The following is a 19,130-nucleotide window of genomic DNA, read 5'->3' as shown; positions in this document are numbered from 1 at the left end:
TTTTTGCATAGAGATGCCACCTATTAGGGTACCAGTATACTTTTAAATACAACGAGAAATATGTATTAAATTAATTATTTAAAAAAATAAAGTCCAACATATCGAGATATATATAGATAAAAAAACAAATTTCCCAATTTGTTTGCAAAAACTGGTTATTTTAATTCAAAATGTAGAAGTAGAAATGAAAAATTTTACAAAATCAATAAAAAATAAAAGTCGAAAACGGCACTTTGAAAAGCTTATTCACTATTAAAATTTAATAAATTTTAAATTTAGGCACCAGATGAGCTTTGCTGCCAGTCGGTTATTTCTTTACATTTTTATTTGTATATTTTTAAAGTTTTTTTCCAAATATTATTTCGGTATAATAAAATTTAAATATTTTTCCAATAACCGTAGCGTGTAAAATAACTGAAAAAGAAATTTTTTTCTATTAAATTAACTAAAAAATTTCATTAATTTTTTTTGAAAATCAAAAATTTATTACTATTATTTATTTAAAAAAGCTGAAGATTTAGATTTGAAATCATATTTCAATGAGTTAACTGCTCCATTTTCTATTCGAATTGAAATTTTAATTCAAATTCGATTTTCGTGCAATATCAATTTCAGCATATTTATTTTCTACAGGAAATATGTATATGCTATGCACAGTGTATTTCTATCACATCTAACGGATATGCAAAACAAAATATTCACAAAGAACACAGCAACATAATCGATTAGCCAATTATCGGAGACGCCAAACAACGCCCGATAAATTGCCAAAACATCTGGGTATGGAGATAAGAATTTGCATACTAATACATTCGCGCATGCACTAACATATGCGTGCAAACATACATATATTTATATATATAGAGAAGCATTTTTATACGAGCTTCCGATCACGTATGTAAATGTAGTAAATTAGATTAGCTACACTGCACGCTGATTGCTGGCGCACATACACACATGCACACATGTGTGCACATGTCAAAGGTTAACAACACAAGCTGACAAGATAAATGCTGCTTATATTACAATAAATAAATATAAAAAAACTGGAAAATTAAAAGTGCTTCCAAAAAATAATTGAAACATGTACGACAGGGTGTGCCACCACGCGACGGATTAGCAACCACGGGCTGCCACTTAAAGGTGCGCATGCAACGTGCTTTGCATAAGCTACTCGAACTTATACGCCTAAGTATGTAGACATGCAGCTGTATGCATATTCATACATACATATGTGCTTAAGCCTAGATGGTTAACACATACAAATTTAGCAATTCAAATTTACTTATTTAATTTTTTTATTTTTCAATTTTTTTGGCCCTTTAATATATTCAATTTTGCTATAAATTTTCGATATTAATATTAACGAATCAAGTTGTCAACGGCTCAAATTATTGACAGAATGTTAAATGCGCTAAAAATAGTTTTAATATAAGCTTAAACACACAGGTATCTATTGTATATGTATATATGTATATGTACATTAGGGTGCCTCACCAAAAAACTTGGTATTTTTTAATCTTGACCGATTTACACTTCCAAGGCATAGTATCAGTGAATATGAATGGTAATGATAATGCTAATGGTAATGCGGGTTAAGCTCAGGTACTGTTTTTCCAACGAAATTGTAAAATATATTATATTTTAAGAATTCCGCTTAAATATTTCGGAAAACTGGACCAATTGTAAGGTACGTCTTAAACTCGGCTCTTTTAAAACTAATACTAGTTTGTAGAAACATGTTTTCCAAAAAAATAGCTCAGATGATAGAAGAATTTAAGCTTAGAAAGTTTGCATAAAAATGTTTAAAAATTTTAATGTAAAAAAAATGAAACGTTTTTTTTTCATTTTTCAAGAAATTAAAAGGATGACAAAATATCTTTCTAGTGAGTTAAATTATAGCTATATCGAAACTGAGTAGACGACAAGCATAACAGGGGCTATGAGAACTACCCCAACTAGCTGGCATGGAAGCCCTTTTAAATCTACGGCCGCTACACTTGGCAATACATGAGAAAAGCCTCTATGAAAGCTCTCTCTTGTCATATGAAGGAAAAATTTAAGCCAGGAGATCTTACTGGGCGGGCTCCTCAATATCCTAAACCGGGTTGAACATGCATGACCGTACTCAATTTTACTAAGAGATACAAGATTATTTTCCCGTCTAGGGAAGAGTGGAACACTGGCCCAACCTGGCTATAAGATGGCTCGCAAAAATGGTATACACATGGATTCAAAACTCTCAAGATAGAAATACAGATATCACAATTTTCGATGCGGAACTTTTGGCCATAATGGAAACGCTCGGCCTTAAATAGTTTTGCGTTTAACTCAAAAGTCCCTATAGAGTGCACTCAACTAACCTGCGACTCTTAGTCAAGCCTCCCTGATTTGGGTAAAAGGACATGAGAGGCGCGACGGAAAGGAAAGGCAGGTTTTTATGTCAAAACAGGGGCGGAAGGGCCATTTATTGGACCAACCCCATATTTCGGTTCTAACAAAACGCCACAAACGGCCTTAATTTTGATATAACTAAAATTTGATGCTTAATTTTGCGCCACCTTGTGTTTAATTTACATTCAAATTGTGTTTTTTTCATAACTTTTGATCTCCTTTAATGCTTTAAGCAGTTGGCCGGAATGAAAGAACACTGGTGTTTTATGCCACGTAGCGAATCAGGCGACTAAAATTTTCCAGACTCTGTTGAACGATTGTAATAACCAAAAATAATCACAATTTTTCAATACTTGTTTTCGATTTTCATAGATCCATCATTTTCTTTGGGGACTAAAATTAATCGTCTCCGGTTCTTAAACGAAATTGTACTTATTTTAGTAAATTGCTGAATTTCTACTTAACGTCTATCAAAGGGCGCCATCGAACTTTCTGTCCTCAAAGCGAAACACTGCTAAAGACGAAACCCGAACTTGAAAGACTCTGTGTTTGTAAATACTTAGGTGGAATATAAATTTCATAGCGTTAGCCTCGTCAAGAATATTAATTTTCGCCCAAACAAATTTTGAGTGTATTATTTTCGATATTTTATTTTCTGTTCCTTCTTATTATTCCGCCCATGTTCGAAGCTTTTTTCTTCAGTGTGTGTGACAAATTTTAACTACCGGGGTGTGCTAGCAAGCGACAGCAAACATGACCGAAAGCCCGAAGAAGCTTAAAATAAAAAAAACTGGAAGACGATAGCTCTTGACCGAGTTAAATGGAAGAGAATCGTTGAGGATGCTAAAGCTATTTCCAAGCTCTAATGATGATAAATGATGATGATAATAAATATTTAAGGGCACATTGGTATATAAGTTTTAGTAAAAGCACATAGCGCTGCCCTATGTCAAGAGCATTTCTGTAAAAACTTAGAATTTCGTGAACATACAGTTAGTTTAATGGCAGTAAAGCTTTAATAAACCATCGATTGAGGCTTCCCGTCATAGAATCTGTCCGGACTACAGAAAACCGTACTACTATGATGTAAAAATTTAGCGGCTCTAGGTGACTAATTCACGTCGTCTTCGCAATAGAAAATCATGCACTCAAATCCTTTACGCAGAATGTGCGCCGTAGGGTTCAATTTGGGAAACGTTACGGATTAGCAGCCCGTTTCGGGAAAAAAGTTGGATGCTCGATTTAAAAAAAGGGAGATTTAGTGTAACCGACATACGTTGATTTGAATGAGAAAAAAAAATTGTTTATATAAATAACAATGGCTTTGAATGTATTGAGCCAAGTACTTGGCTCAAGGTTTTTAAACAGGCAATAAAGCTGTATTTTACAATACTACAAAAAAATCCGACTCTGTTTGGTTTAAGTATACCTGGTATATGCACAACTGCGTATGTATAAGTGTGCTTGTATGTACAAATGTATGTAGAAGTATTCACACTCAAAATCACTTCAAAAACTTCCTAGTTACCATTTATGTACCCAAAAAAATTATTGTTTTTTTCATTCTTTGAAAGCTTTACGGCATACCATTAGATCGAATTTATGAGCTTCAAAAACAAACCCCCATCAAGATGATGACCACTAAAGGAAAATTATCAAACTCAATGAAAAAATAACCATCAAAGCAAGAAGTTAAAATAAAAAACAATAAAAAGCGTATAAATATATAACAAACAAAGCAACAGTTGGTTATAAATAATAAAAATTGCAAATCAAGCCAAATTAGAAGCGAAAAGCAGCAAACAAAAAAACTATAAAAATATATCAACTTCCAGCAATGAGTGAGCGTGCAAATTGACTCTACGGCCGCATGCAGTGCAACCCTACGTATTTCAACGGTACAGTGGATTGAAAAGCAATAAAAGTGCGCTAAATTAGCGAAACGATGCGATAAAAGAAGCAAGCAATCCAAATTAAAAAAAAAAAAAAACTAAAAGCAGGATGCAAATTCGAGTAAATAAAATCGAGAAAACAAAAAAACGCGTAACAAACAAAGAAAAGTAAACTACAAGAAAATCATAAAAACTGCAAGTTATCATGCCAACGCCATCATAAATCTTAAACAAAAGCGACCTTAAACCATAAAATGAAATGCAAAGAATGAAGTGTTAAAAAAGAGTGATGTGCAAAAACGATAAGCACGCAGAGTGAAATTCGAAAAGGAATGGTTATAAAAAGGCAAACCAATTCGCGAAAATGTATGTGCAAATGTATGTGTGTATATACTGAAATATTATATAATAATAAATGTGCAAAAGTTCTGAATTGAAAATTAAAGTCTGCAAAGCAGTCGAAATCGAGTAGATTGAATAATAACTCCAAGGAAAAAATTAAAACTACTCTGACTTTTTTATTTACTCTATAGCCAATGCGAATGAAAATCCAGTACTACTTCCCTTTAATGGCTATTTTGCTGAGCTCCTCCTTCTATTTGTAGTGTGCCTCTTGGAGGGACCCACAGTTTTTCGCCGTCTTCCAGCGGCATATGGGTTCTTTTTCATGGCAGAAATACACTCGGAGGTTTGCCGTTGCCCGCCGAGGGGTGACCGCTGTTAGAAAAAACTTTTTCTGCCAACTGGTGTTTCATTCGGCTAGGCGTAACAAGTAAATAAGTTGAATACGTTTTTAATTATGCGTTAATTCAAAACTACGTATTAATTGAAAAATTATTTTAACTTTTTTTATTAGAAAAATAGTTTGAGAATTTTTGCTTTTCAACTGTCAAACTCAAAAAAACCGAAACCGAAAAGTTAAAACACTAATGGAAAAGATGTGAGTAGTTGACTCAAAATATTTTTTTATTAGAAAGAATTAAATATTTTTTTATTTTATTACTAAAAACCCTTCGACCAACTTTTAATATAAATTGAGTTTTACTACTAAAAACTTGTTCGAAGAAATATATTTTTTATCAAAAAATGTCGACAAAATTTTAATATAAACAAAATTTTATTACTAAAAAATTGTTCGAAAATTTTTCATCAAAAAAAAATTTCGACCAAATCATAAATTGAATTTTATTACTAAAAACTTGCTCGAAAAAAAATACTTTCTATCAAAAAAAATGTTGACCAAACTTTAATATAAATTGAATTTTATTACTCTAAAATTGTTCGAAAAAAAAAATTTTTAATAAAAAAAAATTTTGACCAAATTTTAACATTTTTATTATGAATTAAATAAGTTTGAAAATCTGTGTTAAAAACTGGAAAGTATTTTATATTCATACCTACATTTTTTTAAGAACTTTTATATAAAATAATTCTTTTATTGAAATTATTTATTTAACAGAATAATTATAAAAAAAAATTAAAAAATATTTTTCTTTGCTTTTCTTTATATAAAAATAAAATTATTAAATAAGCTTTAAGAAACTCTGTGGAAGCTACAGAGGCTTTCAGCTGTGGAAAAGCAAAAAAAAATTTTTTTTATAACAGATGGAAAAAGATATGAAAAAATCTCGACCAATTTTCATCTGGCGTACCGGATTACCCTAACGTTTTGATTTTAGTTTAGCTCGACCAGAAATAAAGTTCGAATGAATCTTTTTCGATGAACTTCTGACACACCACGGATGCTATTTTAGCGGTCCAAGTCTAAAAATCAGATATAGATAAGTGCAATGATAATCACCCAATTTTGTTTTTGAATAACATTTTTATTATGTAAAATACCTACCTACGTTTTTATAAAACAAAAAAATTATTTTGAGTGATGGTAATTTTTATTTTGACCTTTCCGACCTTTAGGACTAAATGGAATAGATTAAGTGCTTTAAGAGCAGCCATCCTGTCCCGGAATATATGTATAACATATTATTAGACTTATATTATTTATACAAAATGGAACAAAATTAATCATTAAATAATAACTTTAAATAAAAAAATAATATGCTCATGTTTTTTGTGCTTTGAGCAAACCTAAAAATATATAAAATTCTATGCACGCACAAATTCTTTTAGAGAAACATTTTCGAAAAAGTTTATGGCAATAAGCCATTAGCCGCAAATCAAATTTAATTGAGTGCCGGATAAAGTGATGTACTCGCACACACGCGCTTGCGTAGCAAACCGTCGACTCAGGCGGCGCAAATGGCAGCCCCTTTTAAAACGCCAACACAATTTCGTCTGCTTAAGTGCTAATGTTTATTAAAATTTATGAATTTTAGATAGCGTGTCGATTAGTTAATCGCCCACTTGCGCAAGCAGAAACAGGAAATTTATGAAGAAACAAAAGCCTAAAACTTTCAGCAAGAAAGATAAAGCCTATTAATTTTAATGTAAGTGAATTACCAAATAGATTTTTTAGTTAAATCAATATGAGATAGTACTAAATTAAACGGAACTTGAGAGCTGGTTCATTAGTATATGCAAATTGCATCTTCCGGAAGGCTGTAATGGGCATAAATGTAACTATTTTAAAAGGTTGTCGCAAAGTATATAGACAAGGGCACAAAAGACCATGAGGTCAAAGTGCAAACCTCCAATATATATGAATCTTAAGTGATGCTTTCCATTTCAATTCAACCGGGCTATTCGGGACTTGTTCTTCGATTTCGATGTAACTCAAATATGTTGCTCTCTGGTCAAAATAATGAGACACGTATTTTCTTGTTCGCCCGAAAAAAATTTTTTCAAGATTTATCGGAAATTTTGTTTTTCGCCTCAAAATCGATTTTTTTAATTATATAAGAAAATTTTTTGTTGAAATGCTCATAACTTAGTCTAAAACGAACCGATTTTAATGGTTCTGGATTCAAAATGATCGTAATTACTTACACGAGCGACTTTATGTAGAAACAATTGCAAAAAAGTAGTTAACATTTTTTTATTTTTCAAAAAACAAAAAGTGCGAAACAGGTGTTTTACTCAAAAATTCATTACTCAAAAAAAACTAATTTTAGCTACTGGGCATTGAGCTCAATTGAAGTTTGAGGTGTCCTCTTGATATGGAAAAAGTTAAAAAAAAATACACTTTTTGAAATATTGAATTTTGAAACCATTTCGATTTTTTTTTTTTTGCAAACTAAAAAATGTTGAACTACTTTTTTGCAATTGTTTCTACATAAAGTCGCTCGTGTAAGTAATTACGATCATTTTGAATCCAGAACCATTAAAATCGGTTCGCTTTAGACTAAGTTATGAGCATTTAAACAAAAAATGTTCTTATATAATTAAAAAAAAATCGATTTTGAGGCGAAAAACAAAATTGCCGATAAATCTTGAAAAAAAATTTTTTCGGGCGAACAAGAAAATATGTGTCTCATTATTTTGACCAGAGAGCAACATATTAAAGTTACATCGAAATCGAAGAACATATCCCGAATAGCCCGGTTGAATTGAAATGGAAAGCATGAAGTATATAAAATAACTGTTCGCGTCTTGCTAACAGTGTCAATGGGTGGATAAGAACAGAAGAGCTCTAGAGAGGTATCTGAAAAGAGAGGACGCTTCTATACTTACGTTACCGAAGACGGTTTATCTCTTGTGGAGCAGAGCGGCTCAATAATGTTTGGTAGGATTTCCAACGTGATACTGTTTTTGTGTGCACAAGTTTCGAAGAGTGACACTTACACCGTTGAATATATTGCTCGTTTGACCAACCATCTCCACCTATTTATGTGTGCGGCTTACTGCTTTGGCCCTGCTTGCGTAGATGACGGTTACCGCATTTGAATGAACCACGAGCTGTATGAGCTTTACGGAGATAAGGACCAAATTGTAGATTCCCTGGCTTCTCTTGGCTTAAGAAACTGGAAAAGTTGTGCGGAAAACAGAGATGCCTACGAGACATTACTTGGCAGGTTGTAACTCGGTGACGGGTTGTAACGACCTATTAAGTAAGTAAGTCCTGATGTTTTCCACAAATGAAACGATTTACAGAGTTATGCCATCTCCGAAAGGTGGATGGTTTTTTCTTTGGAGCTTTTTCATGCCAGAAACATACTCGGAGGTTTACCATTACCTGTCGCGTGTCAGTCACTATTAGAAAGAACTTTTTCTTGGTTTTCATGCCCTCGCTGGGCCTCGAACCCGAGCACAACCGATTGTTATTACTAACTATTGGCTATAGCTACCACTCAAATGCCTTAACCCACTTAACCCTAAAGCACACAATTTGAAAAATGACAAATTCACACAAATGAGCCTCTGAGGCTCATATATAAGAAAAAGTAAATATATTGATGAAATGGTATTTTTATAACTCAAATCTTTATTTCATGAAAAAAAAAAACATAAATTGACAAATTTTTATTCATTACATATTTAATTCATTTATTGTTTTCGCAATTTTGGCAAATTTTGGTTGTTTGAGAATGCTCATTACAGACGTTTTTGTTACAAATTTTACAACATTGCTTTTGCATTCTTGCTTTTTTTGAAGGGCAAATATAGCAACGTTTTCTTTTATTATTGTTGTCATTGCTACTTACAGGCAATACATCGTTGCGAATTTGAAAATATCTGAAATTGCGCTTTGTGTCTCCATTCTCATGTGTGGTTTTTTCTGCCTTTTCAATATCATAGGTTCCACTAACTGCTCACAAAGTTCTCTGAGAAAAAGGTGTCGACGGTTAGACTTTCCGCTGTTCCATAAAGAATTTTGTTTTGTCCATATAATGTATGCTGCAATTCCTGCTGCATCCAACATATTCATAAAAAATGCAAGAGGCCAACGGTTCGTTTTGCGTTTTGTCATGTATTCATGTACAAGTTGGTCGAATGTATCAACACCACCCTTGGTTTCATTATAAAACATATTTATTTCTGAAATATTTTTTTCACCGTTTTTCAAAATATTGCATGTGTGATGCATTGTTGACAAAAAAATAACTGCCTTGCCGACTTTTGGAACATGTGAAGCAATAGTTATATTTTTCTGAAAGCCAAATATTGTAGATGAAACTGCTCTTTTTCTGTTGGGCAAAAATTCAGGCGGGATGCAAGCCTTATTTTTTCTCAAAGTTCCAACGATAGTGAGTCCTTTACCAAGAAGGTTTTCTGCTAATTCTTTACTTGTGAAATAGTTATCCATTGTTATATTTCGGTTTGTCCCGTAATAGGGTTCACAAAGTCGTTCAACGACATTTTTAGCAAGGCCAACACTTCTCGTATTTCCTTCTTTTCCTGTATAAGGAATTCCTCGAAGAGGATATGCGTTTTTGCTGTCACACAGCCACCAAATTTTTATGCCGTATTTGTCAGGCTTAGAAGGAAGATACTGAATAAAGCAACAGCGGCTTCGACATGGCATGAGTTGTTCATCGACAACTAAATATTCACTTGGCATATAATATTTACCTAAATTGTGATTAACCATATCCCAAATATTTCAAATAGGGGCCAACTTATCCCCTAGTCGTCGTGAGGATCTGGTCAATTTGTCATCGAAACGTATAAAACGCAATAATTCCTCAAATCTGCGACTTTGCTTTGAAAATTGTTATTCCATAAAGCCGATCCCAAAATAAACGGTAATTTTGATTGTTTGATTTCATATGTGTTGCTGTCATAAGAAGTCCGAAGAAAGATAATAACTCATCATTGTCTAGTGCTTTCCATTTTATCGACTGATTAGCATATACCCTTTCCGCTTCTTGATTAGTGTATTGGATTATTTGTGCACAAACTTCATTGGAAATGAACAGTCTGAAGCAATCAAGTATATTTTCCAAAGTTTTCCCTGGAGGCAATAAAACCTTATCAACTTTGCCTTTTATTTTGTTGGAAGATCGAATTTGCGAGGTTGGTGGGGGACTTTTCGACCATATAGTTCCATCTTTTCCTTTGTAAATTGCCATATTTTCTGTTGCGTCCTCAATATTTTCAGCGCCATCGTCTGAAAACTCATCTTCAATTTCCGAAGCAGAAAAAACATATTCTGATTCCGAATCAGAAGAAAAATCAGGAAGAACGAACTCTTCTTCTTCTTCAACAGAGTTTTCTAAAGCCTGTGCAATTTGTGTATCACAAAGTTTAGTTTTCGCCATTTTCTATAAAAAAATATGTTTTTTTGAATTATTTTCGATATGAGAATCTCGGAATTATGAATTTTGTACTTACCAAGATAATCCAAACGAAATGACGAACGTTGTACCACTCAGCAATTATTGAAAATAAATACAAAAATTTTCGAACGTACATAAACAATGTCTATACAATGATCAATATTCCGTTAGAGATTATCAAAACAGACGGTAGTTATATCAACCGTTATGAATTTTTTTTTATATTATTACACAAGTTACTGACACAATCAACGTATTCTTTTTTATTCGAACCAAATTTGCATTGACATAAATTTTTGCAATTGAAATAGCATAACAATAACCCAAAAATATGAAGGAGCTCATTAGGCACATATGTGTAAATGTGTAACATTTATATTAAAAATTTTTTTTGAGATTAAATATATATATATTTTGAAAACTAATAACACTAAATTAATTAAGGAACTTATATTGAAGAATACCAAAAAGATGAAAGACTTTTTTTTAAAAGCCATGAAGAAACTGCAGTCATGATATAGATTTGAGCCTCAGAGGCTCACTTGTGTGCTTTAGGGTTAAATATACTCATAGGGGCGGGCGGTCAGTGGATGAGAGTATATTAGCCAAAGCTGACGCGGGGACTCTGAGCCGAGCAAGCTGCGATTGCTGTAGCAAGCAGAATAAATGTAAAAAATGTCTGCTTTATATCAAATTAAGTAAGTTCTCTAATTTTTTTTCGTTTCTTTTTTATTCCTCCCAATCTGATTCCACTAAAAGATTGGAAAATCCTTCGAAGGATTAGGCATATCTTCTCTATCTGTAGTTTCTGTCACGCCCCACACCACGCAGCCAAAATAGGATTAGTCCTGAGCGATGCGTGTAACTTAGGCCAAGAAAAAAGGGTTACGTTATAATACCTCCTTTGTCACTGTTCTGCTCTTTGTAGGCGAAAAAACGCGCCTGAGCTCAACATATTTTGCATTCCTGAAGGATATTCCTGAAAAATGCTGAACGGCTTGTGAAAACTCGCGAAGTGCATTAAGAATTACATATAATAAAGAAATACGTTCGACTCCAAATACATAGCAGTGACAACACAGTGGACCCTGCGTTAGCTCGCCTAACCTAGAGTCAGTCAGACCTAAAATTCAGCACCGTAGCCTAGGAAAATTGTGTTGACAAGTTGTGCTACCCCAGATGTAGGCAAGACAGACATTTGAATGATGTAAAATTCTGCAACTAGCTGGTCGATTTTAACGAGTGGACAAAATTCACAATTCCCACACCGGCGCCTATTGAACACACCCAGTGAAGCCAAGTATTTCTCCTCTTGATTTTTCCAACGCAGTGAAGGCCTTCCTCTTGCTCTGCTACCACCAGCTGGTACCATATCGAATGTTTTCAGAGCCGGAGCGTTTGTATCCATTCGGAGGGCACAACCCAGCCAACGTAGCCACTGAATCTTTATTTGCTGCACTACGTGTATATGTCGTCGTAAAGGTCATTCAGTACATTGTCCCATCACCTATGATACTCGCCGTCGCTAATATTCAAAGGTCTAAAATTCTAGGTACATGAAAATTTACAAATGATTGTTATGGAGCCAAGGCAGCTGCAGATACGAGCACAAACTTTTGCTGGTAAGAATTTGGAGTTTTCAATGAATTTTTTCTATCGACGCCATCTCTCCCGTGGACAAGCGCTGCATTGCCATAATTACTAACATTTTGTGGTTTAATATTCAAGCTATAACTATCACATAAGCAATTATTCACGCAGTATCGTCTAAAGTAAAGCATTTTCTAAGATTTTCGCTTTTAATTGGGCCAAAGATAATAATGTGAAGTCACAAAATCAATTTAGGACTCAGGCACTTTTCTGTCATAAAGTCTGCTACCGTCACCGGTCATACGTGTTTTGCTTATATTTTTATCGAAATGAGAATTCTAACTCTTTTGCGCTCCTTTTCGCTAAACATAAAACTCAGTATACTCTCAGCGAAAAAAAATTCAAAGGAAAAACTAATATTTGCAGCAATTACTAGCAATACAAACAACAGCAAAAACAAACCTCGACTAGTTCAGAAATAAACAGAAGAAAAAACAGCACAGAAAAGCGCTTATGCATATTGTCTCGCATTTTGCATAATAAAATGAAATTTTAAATAAAGCAACAGTTAAACAAACAACAACAAAAGAGCCAAAAACGTCATTTCAACGAACGCGACAAGTGTGCAAAAATAATGCAAAATAAAGCAAACTCAGCGCCGAGAACAAAAAGCAGCGAGCAACGAAAGCAAAGCAAGAAATAAAAAAATAGAAGAAAAAACCTAGAAATACATAAAAAGATGCAATAAAAATAAAAATAAATAAATAAAAATTTATGTGAAATAAAAAATTGCCGGCAACGGCTGCGGCAGCAGCAGCCTTAACAGTTGGTATAACTAACTGAACTGACAAACAGTGAAGTGCAAACAGCAGACAGCAATTGTAATGCTAATGCTAATCGCTGGCAACGCAGCGGCAGCCGTAGCTGCAACAATAACAACTACTTATATGATAATACGAGCAAAAGTTGAAACAAAACTGAGAACGTGCACATGGCTCGATTTTTTTGTTTAATAATTTTTTTTGTTTGCTTTCCTTATTATTTTTTTAATATTTTTCTTCAGCTGCACTCAAAGCACTTTGTTTGCTCACAGTTCTTAACTTTTTGATAGTTAGAAATTAAAAAAAATTTGCAAAAGTACTGCCATCGGGATCCCGATAATCCCAAAGTTATGTAATGCACTAATTTCGCTAATTTCTCACACTCCTTGCAGCTAAATTCATCCTTCATCAGTAGCAGTAAAGAAAGTTTGTAACAAATTAAGAATCCCACAATCAGCGGTTTTCCAAATGTGCATTGTTTTTTGTACTTCATGCAAGTGATAAGTTTTCCCAACGAAATCAAGAATGTCTGCAAAAATAATGAAAACTCGATATAAGGCACCCCACTAAAATACAAGTACAGGTGACCCCGTATAACACGGGAGTTACGTTCAAAAATATTCACGTGTTATTCGAATCCGCGTTATACGAAACAAAGGACTAGTACGAAAAGAGGAGTTAGGTTTGAAAAATTAAAAAAAAAATGCTATTATATTTTCATAATTAGATTAAAATTTTCTTAAGAAGTAATACATATTAATATGAATTAAAAAATGTTTTCTTCGTCATCACTCATCACTATTAACCGCGGGCGTCTTCACCTATGCTATCATCCACTGACTTATAATGGATTCCTAATATCATTTTTAGCAAACTTGTTTCATAATTTTCTTCTTCCATCAGCAATTTTTGGATATCTTGTGCAGTCATATCGTCAAAACCTTCCCCTCCTAGAGACTTAGAACTCCCATTATTGCATCCATTCTGTTTTCTGATGTCTCGATCAAATTTTCACTTTCAATTGGCTCGGCCATATTTTTACCCAACAATCATTTAATGTCGTTGGTTTTATTTCTCTGATAGATGAGTTAATTAGATTAATGAGTCCAAAATTGTGAAGAATTTCCACGCCTCCTTGACGTCCACAGATTCATCATTGATTTTGTTCAAAATCCATTCTAGCTATATTTCCTTGATCTAACGGTTGAAGTAAAGCAGTTGTATTTGGGGGTAATAACATTATTTTGGCATTTGGGTTATTTAAATCTTGCGGATGGCAAGGGGCATTTTCCAATATAAGTAGAACTTTAAAATCTAAATTTTTCTGTTTTCCACACTTGGTACAAAACTGTTTAAAAACCATTTCTTAAATAATTCAGTAGTCACCCAAGCTTCTTTATTTGCTGCCCAGTCTCGCAGCAGTCTCGTTAGCAATAAAAACCTGGTGTATTGAATATCCACCCCTATTTCCAAAGTGGTGAGTCTTCTTCTTCTTCCGCGGTTACAGTAAATGGCGAGCGTTACCGTGACATGCTCAACGAGTTTTTGTTTCCAAAAATTGAAGAGGATGCCATGGACGACATTTGGTTTCAACAGGACGGTGTAACTTGTCACATGGCCAAAGTTACACTCGAACTTTTGGCTCCCGATTTTGAAAACCGATATCAATTGGCCGCCTCGGAGCTGTGATTTAAGCCCATTGGACTATTTTTTGTGGGGAGCCGTTAAGGACAAATGCTATGCGAACCATCCAGAGACGATTGATGGTTTAAAACACGAAATCAAAGTTGCCATTCATGAAATTGGAGCCCAAACAATCGAAAATGTGCTTAAAAATTGGGTTGATTGAATGGCCTACAGTAAAGCCAATCATGGCAGTCATTTGAACGATATTATTTTTCATTCATAAATGACAATGTTCAATCTTCAAAATAAAGAAAAAAGTTTGAAAAAATATAGATTAGTTTTTTTTATAGCCGATTCAAAAAGCAAATTTTACATGGCCCACCATTATTTAAACGACCTGAAAATTACAGTAACAGGCGAAATGCCGCAAAATGTCCCTCTCCCTATACGTATATGCATTTCACTCCTTATCTATGACGAGAAACGGAATTTGGTATCTGAATTGATGAATTCATGTTTTTCATAAAATTAATACACATGAGCGCATTAAAATATTAAATATTGTTTTTATTAGAATAAATCATAGAAAATGAACCAGTGGTAGTTCTAAATTCTCTCAAAATCATTCAAAATTGGAGAAACGGCTGGAATTTAGAACAATGTATATTTTGGAATTTCTGGCAAACTATTATGTTTTTTTTTTAATGAAACTTGGTGGAGATGTTAGTGAGGTATTAAGGAACACTCTTTATAACTTTAAATTATTCGGGAAATAATAATTTTTTAATTATTTACATTCAAAATGCCCTCGGGAACTTCACTATAATTTGCCACATTACACTCTATATTTTTTAACATTTCCCTAAAATTCACCAAATATACACTCACACGCGTGTTTTTACCGATTTTTATGCTAATATTCTAATTATATCTATTAAAATTAAATGCAGATTCATTTGCCTATGCAATCACATTCCAATTTTAAGCGCGAGTAAGAAGAAGATAGGAATTACAACAGTATGGTGTTGCTGGATACCTGCAAATGAAAACAAAAATTAAGTACTTGAGTTTAGTGTTAATGATGGGGATGGGGGTTATTGTGCCTGCTTACTACATACACGCATATGACGTTTTAATTTTGGGTTCAATGGTTTTAACACGGAAAGGAGTTCTACGCAAAAATACGGTGGATTGCGTAGCCGGAGTTGGACTGATGAGGGTTATTTTTTTGAAGCGCGGCCGAAGGCCGCCCACGCGATAAGGAGTTCCACGCAAAAATACTGTGTTAATTAATTTAATTTAATTTTAATTACTTCATTATTTTTTGTGATACGCTTAATATCATTGTTTTTAAGTTTAAATGAGTTGTATGTTAATATTTTCGAAATTATTTCTCAACTTTAAATTACAGCAAAAAATACTGCAGTTTTACAATGAACCTAAATTACTTAAAAACTATAAGCCTCCGGCAGGTTCTGTTTTCAGTTTTAAGATGGGGATACACCCCTCTATCACCCCCTTTTTACCGTTTTTTCCAAAGCGATATACATTATACTAAAGTTTTTCCGGAGAAAATTTCTCCAATAACCATTTCCAATAACTTGCGCGCAGTTAGAAAGTTCTTATAAAACGCTCCAGGCACTCAACGGGTTAAATGCGGTTGTCGCCAATTTGGTGCCAATAGAGCAGCAAACAGCTCAGCTAAATTAAGCCCGCTCAGCTACACACACATATCCCGAGTTAATAAATATTAAAAGCAAATCCTCAACTGCTTAGATTGGCAACATAAAATGAAAACGGAACAGGACGGATAACCAGAGAATGAAGCAAATCAAATTAAAACAAATTTTTTTTTTAATATTTTTGTATGTTTGCGCGAGTGTTGAACTCAACCGCACAGTATTCACATAAAAAATATTTTGAAAACTAATCAAATCAAATTAATACGATTTTATGGCAAATACTCCGTATGTGTGCGTACCATCAAGTACAGCAACAAAAATCGATTGGGAAACAAGATGTGTTGGATTAAAAGCATTCAACATAAATAATGCCGACGTGCAGATAATGAGCAACGTATGGAAAAAATTTTACATATAAATGCAAATTACACTGGGTTATAACATTTTTCGTACGCAAAATAAATTTTAAATGAATTGAACGATGTGAAATAGATAAAGAATGGGGTGTAGGGAATCTGAAATGTTGAAAGGCTGCTGAAGTGAATTTTATAAAAGAAACTGTAAATAAAATCAGTGAAACTAAAAAAATTTGTTGTAATGAAAGAATGTGGAATACTGGAGGAAATTGTGAATCAAAGAGAAGGAACATTATGGAACACAGCTATCTGAAATAATTGGAATGAAATTAAATGAAACTGAAGTAAGGGAAATGAAAAGAAGAATGGGAAGATTGGTACAAATGGATTTGTGCTCATAAAAAATATAAAAAAATATGTGAAATAAATTGTATTGATGTGGAATGGAAAGAAAATAAAGGCAGTGGAATGGAACGAAATGCAATAGAGCACGATGCAATTGCGGAAAAAAGAAAGTACATGTCTCTGGCTCTATAGATTAATTTAGATTAGAATAGATTTGTGGGGGTTGGACAAGTCCAAGCAATCATTCAGGAGAACTTTATCCATACTCAGTACATCGCACCCCAACAGCCTGGGTCGTCAATGATCCCCATGGTAGCCATATGTTAACCATGTCCGATAGTGGCCAGTGTTTTCTTCATTTCCCCAGACTCCGCTTAGCTTAAGCCTGTACACCGTCTTTTCTGTCTCTATTCTATCCTATCTCTTTCTTTCTGGTACATCTCCCCTTTTACTTTCCACAGCTTTAAAACAATGGACTTTTTAGCCTGTATTTTTTAGGAGTTACCAAACTCTCGGGGATTCTTGACTCTTTTTCAAACTTCAATTTTTAATATAGAAAAACTCAGAGGGTTGGAATTTGCTATCATAAAAGGCGACTAAAACCAACACTTCAGCCTAATAGTTCCTCTTCTTCTTCTTCGTTTATTTAGGAAAATGCATGTTTATAGATATATAATATATAATTGGCGCGTACACCCTTTTCGAGTGTTTGGCCGAGCTCCTCCTCCTATTTGTGGTGTGTGTCTTTATGTTGTTCCACAAATGGAGGGACCTACAGTTTCAAGCCGATATTTTTGTGAGGAGCTTTTTTGTGGCAGAAATACCCTCGGAGGTTTGCCATTGCCTGCCAAGGGGCGACCGCTATTAGAAAAATCTTTTTCTTAATTTCGGTGTTTCACCGAGACTCGAACCTACATTCTCTCTGTGAATTCCGAATGGTAGTCACGCACCAACCCATTCGGTTACGGCGGCCGCCAAAATGCGTGTTTACAGCGAAAATTTTTACTGCAAAATCGTTTGTTCCTTTTTCTAACCAGTCCGTCATCAGTGAAATCATTTTTATGCCACGCTAATATTGTTTGACTTTGCCTAACGTTCCTTGACTATACGTTCAACCAGGATGCTGGCCTCATTTAAACGCATTTTTTAACGACCTTATCTGGGCGACTTGTTGGTCTGCTAGAGGTATTTCATTTCACTCTACCCACCTAGCTATGCTTAAGCATTGACACAACGCTAATAGACTGAGCCCATAAAAGGCGGAAAAAAGAAGCAGACAAAGACCGCGAAAGAGGTGGCTCGATTCTGTCGTAAATGATCGAAGGACAATGAGCGTTGCCAATTAGAAGGAGCTGACTAATGATTGAGTTAAATGGAGGAATGTAACTGCGCAAGCTATGGTCTGCCAAAGACTGTGAAGCTAATGATGTAAAAGCAAAAGGCTGCATTCTCGAACAGTTTGTCGAGCAAAAGTGGGCGAGGAAATTTTACTACTTACAAAAACCAATTAGAGCTAACTGTAATCAAATTAGAACCAATTAGCTTTTTTGAGATAATATTTAGTACCGGAAAGAACGCGAACTGCAGTTGATGACTTACTGGTATGTTAACAGCTTGCAGATCCCTGCTTAGAGCGACGAAGTCATCGTTGCCGTCGTCAATCCCACTTAACGGATGGCCCAGCGAGATATATATTTTATCACAAAATTCAACAGGGGTTGTGGAGAGGTATTTAGTTTTATGCGAAAGATTTTGAGTACGGGCGGAGTAATTCCGGATAAATCTGAGCTTCACCTGCTACAGTATCCAGAACGCAATTGTGTCAGAGTAAATCGGTTCTCGCGAAACAGCTGAAGCTCTTCGTCTGCCGTGGATGGTAGTGGGATTCCGACAATGGCATTCAGACGCGTGAGTTCGTTCTTTAAACGGTCTTTGGTTATTCTGGTTATATTTTGAGAGAGGAAAAATGTAATGGCACAGAATGGAATAGATTGGATGGGAAATGAATTAAAATATATTTACTATATATGAGAAGAAACAAAGCGAGATGGAATGGAATGGAACGAATTGGAATGCCATGATAGTAACAATTTAAACCCATTAAATGGACTTTAAATGGATAAAAATTGGTTTGCAATGGTACAAAGTGGAATAAAAGGAACGGAACGATACAAAGGTTTATAAGGAAAATCGACGGGAAATTGAATAAAGTCAGATAAGCGGCCACCTTGGCCGAATGAATTGGTGC

At 34.3% G+C, this 19,130-nt stretch overlaps 1 protein-coding gene across 1 annotated transcript in view; it reads right to left on the bottom strand.

Moving 5' to 3' along the window:
- The window catches only part of LOC128861235 (putative uncharacterized protein DDB_G0293878), a 53,126-nt gene that overhangs the window by 23,567 nt on the left and 10,429 nt on the right, over positions 1–19,130 (bottom strand). The gene's annotated exons all lie outside the window — the stretch shown is intronic.

Source organism: Anastrepha ludens, chromosome 2 (genome assembly GCF_028408465.1).
Source record: "Anastrepha ludens isolate Willacy chromosome 2, idAnaLude1.1, whole genome shotgun sequence".
Taxonomy (NCBI): domain Eukaryota; kingdom Metazoa; phylum Arthropoda; class Insecta; order Diptera; family Tephritidae; genus Anastrepha; species Anastrepha ludens.
This window is presented reverse-complemented; position numbering and strand designations above follow the sequence as displayed.